The sequence below is a fragment of the Poecilia reticulata genome, linkage group LG20 (genome assembly GCF_000633615.1).
Source record: "Poecilia reticulata strain Guanapo linkage group LG20, Guppy_female_1.0+MT, whole genome shotgun sequence".
In the NCBI taxonomy this organism is placed as follows: Eukaryota; Metazoa; Chordata; class Actinopteri; order Cyprinodontiformes; family Poeciliidae; genus Poecilia; species Poecilia reticulata.
The window spans coordinates 22,417,647-22,424,266 of NC_024350.1; positions in this window are offsets into that span (position 1 = coordinate 22,417,647).

Genomic DNA, 6,620 nt, shown 5'->3' on the forward strand with positions numbered 1-6,620 from the left:
CAAGAACAGCTCCAGTCTGCCTATTACAACAGAAGATAAACACCTTTATGGTTTACAACTGTCAACACTTTGGTAGTGGTGGATAATGTTTCAAAGCCAGCAGGTCTCATTCGACAGTTGCAATATATTTTTGTTCAATGAAGTGTCAACAGGGTTTTTATCCATTGGCAAAGTAATTGCCATTCAGCTCTTATTTGCTGGGGGAAAAACAATATGTGAATTAGACAACTTTTTTCATCCATTAATGCCAGATGGAAGCCTGCTGGCTCAAATCTGTACGAGGTAGAAATGCATGTGGGAGTTTTCTCTAGGCACTCCAGTTTCAGTGTTTTTTTTTTTTTCTCGGATTGCTTGTGTTGGTTCACGTAATGATCTGTCAACTTGTTCATTGTGAACCCAGCGTCCAGTCCATGCAGGGACTAATGGGAAACCGAAAATCCTGAAAAGGAAGAAGGCGGCACAGGAACTGAATGATTGCATGTCCATATAACAGTTTGTCTGTGCAGGGTGATCTCCGTCAGTCAAGGAGACACACAAGTCAAACCATAACTCACACACGCACCAGGAGTACCTGGAGAACCACACATGTACAGGGAAAACATACCGACTCCATGCAGAATGAGCTCAGACCCAGATACTAACCCAGTCCCTTCTTGCTGCAAGGTAACAATGCTCCAAACTGCCAGGGTGCAGCCCAAATAAATGTATGATTTGAAGCAAATAAACCTTTTGTTCCTTTTGCTTGTTAATGAAAGAAAAATCCACTTGCCACAGATAAACTGAAAGAATAAAAACTAAAAGTATGCAAGAAATCCACTATGATAACGTATGAAGTTCTACATACGTTCGTTTATATTTTTCATAATTTATTTCCTTGTCTGATCCCATGTGATTCAGATTAATAACTTTTATCCTCAAAGCAAAATTTACTCGACACAAATTTGTAAACATGCAAGTAAATGCTTCTAAATTTACTGACTTTATTTAAGATTTTCAAAAATCCAGCTATTAAGATTAGTAAAAAGTTTGACAACACCAAAGCCAGTTTCTGTAGTATCTGGATAAAAATTCCTCCTTGTTCTTGCTTGTTTCATCACTTTTGGCCGCTATCTGAACTTTCCATCACGTCAGCCTCTCTTCCTCAACGTCTCCACCGCATCTTCCCCTTAAATTTCCCAACATCCCCCATCTTTCTCGGTGATGTAGAGGACCGTCTTGAGAGCGGTCTGGATGCCTGGTCATTGATTGTAAATGTCCTGGGCTCCCACAGTGCACATTCAGCAGCTTTGGAGATGATCAGCCGTTCCTCTGAGTCATAGATCAAAACCGATGAGTTTCACCAGCTCCGCGCTGCAGATAGCGCCGCATCGAGCCGAGGAGACTCTGTTACATTCACACAACAGGATGTGTTGCATTAGTAATGCCGTGAACTGGCGGCTGTTGATTTCCAAACTTTTTCTGATCTTTACATCAAGCTGCTGTTCTGCTTGCTGTATTACGTTGACTTGTGTTGTGGTCATTGGGCTGTGACAGTGATTTATTAGCAGACATTCAGAATGTCTTTGTTTTAATTTAAATACAATCATGTGGGGGGGGGGGAAATTTTGATTCAGTGTTTACTTAAAAAATGTCAATTTTTTACAAAGTAAAGAAAGCAACTTACATGAAACTACTATTTAGCACAGATTTTATATCTAACACTTCATATTCATACCTCCCAGTTTGCACAATGTGTGACGAGAATTTCTTCATCTGTACCTGCCCACTAGGACTTACTGTGGACGTCTGGAGTCTCTGACTAAAGAAATAAATGATTTACTTTAGATTATTAGATGACTTGAAACATTTAAGAGTGACAAAAAAAGCATGGAACAGAATATGCAGGGGAACAAATACTTACTTTTTTGTACATCTCTGTGTGTTATTTTCATATTCCAGAGAGACCCACGTGTCATAACACCTATTTTCAGAAAATAACAGGGTCTCTGAAATAATGGGTCACCTCACAATTGCTGCTTCTGCCCATCGCATGCAGCTTATGGTCAAAAGACCACAAACAGTGCTTCCAAATGGACTGTAGCGGATTTCCATTGGCACGTGGCCCTCCTGCTACAAAATATTCTAATTAAATGAAGGTCGTTAATCTGTCAGTTTAACAACTCGGTGCAAGCCAAGACGTTCGAGGATGAAAAGTTTTTATAGCACGTTGTTTGTTTAAAAAGTTGTAACAAAGCGACACTTTTATAGCATCCATTCAAATAAAAAAAAAAAAACAACAGCACAAAAGTCTGCCTGCAACACTTTCCATTCTGTCCACTCAGTGACGAATCAGTCTGGCCATCGCCGCCTTTGACTCAGCTGCTCCCGCTGATACAATTTAGAGAAAACAATTTATTCCTCTGACCTCTAAGATGGGAGATTGTAAAGCGAGACTCTCTGTTTAGTTTTTTTTCCTCTCTTTGAGAAGCACACCCAGGCATTTCAGAGTTGAGCAGAAGAATAACACCTCTCAAAAAACAAACCAACACACTCAACGTCTCGACATATAGGCTTTATGTATCCAGGGCAGAAAGCCTCCAGGGTAAAATAACTGCAGTCGCATATGAACATACTTTTTTTTTTTTTTTTTTTCGTTTCTGCCACGTTACAAGATGGAGCTCTGACAGTACATAATAACACACAAACACAAATCCAGCCTTTCAGCAATAACCTCAATCTAAAAAAAAAAAAAAAAAACGTAAAAAAAAAATCACCGTGGGTTGGAAAAAGGGTAATGATGCCTGTAGATCTGTATATCAGAGAGGAAACTGTATACACTGACAACACATAATGACCAGCGTTTTCATTCTGTTATGCATTTTGTTTGGTGGGTATGATTAACATCTAAATGAGGAAGGTTTGGGGGAGTGAGCTTGCACTGACAACACAAAGACATCAGGGAACTTTTCAAAGGGATGATGTGCACATCAACTAAAAGTCGCAGAGCAGAGCCTTGGAAAAGTGTTCAATCCTCTTCAGCATTACAGTCACCATCTTCATTGCATCTTTCGGGAATACACAAACTGCGAATAATTGTGAAATTAAAGTTATTGATATTTGACTAAAAATGTTTTACAATTAAAAATCTTTAAAAAAAAAAAAGGATTAATCCCCCTTGGAGTATGGCTCTGTATTTTTCATGTCCAGAGAATCAATTTTTTTGTCCATTCTGCTGCGCAATATAACTCCAACTCAGTCGGCCTGGTTTGAGAGCTTCTATTAACATCTGTTTTTAACCCTTGACACACATTTCAATGAGTTTCACATCTGGACTTTGACTGGGCCAGTATGCTCTGACCTGAATCAATCCATTGTAGCTCAAGCTGTGTGTTTGGGGTTGTTATCCTGCTGGGAGATGAACCTTCCCCCCAGTCTCAAATCTTTTTTATCCTTTAATTGAGTTGCCGTATTTAGCTTCATCCAACTTCCAATTACCTCTGGCTTCCCTGTCCCTGCTGAAGCAAAGCTTCCCCAAGGGTCGATTCTGCCAAAACCATGTTTCACCATGGAGACAGTGTTCAGGGTGATGTGCAGTGCCAGTCTTCTGCTATGTAGCATTTTGCATAAAGGTTAAAAAAATAGCTACATTTTGGATGACAGCAGCTTTTTTCACGTTTGCCCTTTCAGGACCAGAGTAGAGAGGCAGTTAGGGTTAGCAATAAAAGTTGCCACTTAGAAAATTGCCTCAGTGTTGATCTAATGTGGCCTATTCTCATTAACAGGCTTCTTGGACAATTGTTGAGTCAGCAGAAAACATCACGATTGGTGATTTCTTTTAATTGTTCTCCCTGCTGCTCTTCTGGAAAGAGCTCCATAAAACACAACCTGTTTAAAACTTCATCCCTGGCCTGTTTTCTGTGTTTCTTGACCATCATGAAAAGAAAAGAAAAACATAGAATAGCTGGATTACACTTTGAACTCCTTTTATTAATTAGGGGCTTTTAAAGATTGCACTGGATTCTATTTAGGGTTGTCAGAGTGAAGAGAGCCGAACACAAAGAAATGACATCCAAGGACACAACCCTGTTTGAAAGCACAAACATTCCTATATTGTTTTCTTTATGTCCTAATTAGATCTGAGAATCCCCTCTGATCCTCCCTGGGTGTTGGCAGGGGCGAACAAAAACACGTTAAGGTATCCATCTGTCCTTTTCATGGGCTGCAAGCTCAGACCAAGCTGTGAAAGATACTCCACCATCCTCCCACACGCTTTCAGGAAAGCTGCTAAACACGGAGCGCTGTTAATGTCACCGGCGCCGTGCATGAGTAAACGGCGAGATCGATCCGGGCCTCCTGTCAGAACGAGATCAAAACATTTTCGCACCACGTGGGTAAAAACGATCGATCTGCAGCTGTCAAGAAGAACGTAGATATTAGAAGGCCGAGCTTGACAGAACTGACCTTATGGGTATTTTGAAGGGTGAAAAAACTGCAGTAAATGGGAGTTACTTTTTGAATGAAGTATTTGTGGAATAAAGAGCCACAAATCCCAAAATAGACAACAAACAGCACAAGTTGCATGTGATTCTATTTATTGTTTAACCAAGCAACAGGGAGCCAAAGTAATCTTCTTCTGAATCTATTTAATCCCCCTCTGTGGATATAATCTTTAATTTCGGGTCAGAACGGTTACACATTGACAGTTTTTTGTTTTTTCTTTTAAGCTCAGCAAATCGTGAAACTGTGCAGGAAAAGGATTGGATTGTTTCTGAATATTCATGCCATATATTGATCCCCAAAGTGGAAGTTCTCCTGACTCTGCTATCCCTCAGTTCAGGCAACAGGTCAGATGTCAGATAAGGAGAAGGAAGTACGTGATTGAGGATTTGTTCATGAGAACCGAAGAAGTAAACTGTGCATTCAACCTAAGTTACTCAAAAAAACACATTTTAAAACAGAATAAGTCAGTCGAACAAAGGTACAATCTAAAAGATATCAAATAACTAAACTAAAAGCACAAAATACATTTACTGATGTTTAAAGCCTGAGTATAGAAGTAGGTGTATTATCAACTTTATTTATAAAGCACTTTAAAACCAGCCACAGCTGAAAAAAAGTGCTCAACATTAGTAATAGATAAATAATATAAAGAAAGCATGACAAAAGGAGGCAGATAAGATCAATACCAATAAAAATAATTTGTGAAATCGGGTCTCAGTTGGGTTGAAGGCCAACGAGTAAAAGTAAGTTTTCAGACGACTTTTAAAAATAAATAATGCCAATTTAATAATTCATATCTAATGCGTTCTGGAATCTATTACTGACATTTTACAAATTTCACAAATCAATTAGAACGTTTCACAAATGTTGTATTTATCCTGCTGTTAGTACAGAATAATCTAGTTAGGTTTGAAATGTCTAGGTGTTGTAGTTTTTAAAGTACAACATTAAAAAAGCTCAAGATAGTGAAAAATCAAGTGTAATCGCCCGTTAGCCATTTTCCGAATTAGATGCTACATTCGGAAGCTAACTTCAGCTTTGACTGATAGCTTGGGCACAATATAGACAGATCTATATATGTTTATATAGATATATATATCTACATAGATATGTCGATTGCACACTGCACTGATAATCAAAACACTTAACGTTTACATAGCACCTTTATAAGCTTGTCCCTGTTAGCTACGCAGACATATGAGGCATTATGGTGAATACAAACTATTTATTAACTTACCTTCGAAGTTATTGTAAAGTTTGACACATCCAGCTTAAATCCTTTGTTATTGTTGGAGCGTTTCAGGACATCTGAATAATTATATAAGCATCATTAATAGCCCTGCAGCGACTGAGGAGTCACTGTTAACATACTGTTACCTGTGCACCGGAACCATTCTATGTGGCAAAAAAATGCGGAAGTGCTAAAACGGAAGTCCGTGGCATATACCCCATTAAAAACATTTTGAGTAAATTGTTTTGTTAACATTAAGACCGGAGTAAATGAACCCCAAACACCATGTAACAGAAAGCCAACACTGCAGGAAGGATAATTAAGTAGATCGATATCCACTGGCACCACTGAATCCCAATTCTACACTGACTGTCTTAGTTAAATTTGACTTTTTTTTTTAGTTCTTAACTGTTGGGCACATATTATGCTTTTGGAGAAAAGTTTCCACTATGCTTAAAATCAGCCAGATTGGATTCTATTGCTAAAATCCCTCAGAATATACCCACAGTATAAAATTAATTTTTTGTAAGTTGGATTGCTCCCACGTTTTAAAATGTCCAGCCCCACAACAGATGTCTTCAAAGGATTACAGCAGTCTGCTGTAGATTACAGCACAAAGCCAAATCTAAACAGCTATGTTTACGATGTGCTACGATGGTTGTGGTTCAGTCCAGTAACAACAATAAAGCTTTCAATCATTCATTCATTCATGTGGAATGGACATTCGCATGTTATTTGTTATGTAACTAAGTTAAAAGCTTAGTGTTTACCAGGGGCAGATCTACTGGGGTGGCATGGGGTGGCAGTTGCCACCCCAAATGAGAGCCTTGCCACCCCTGTTGCCACCCTGGCTAGCGACAATGAATTCAATAAATAGTTATGGCTGGTGACTTTAATTGTGCAGTGAACG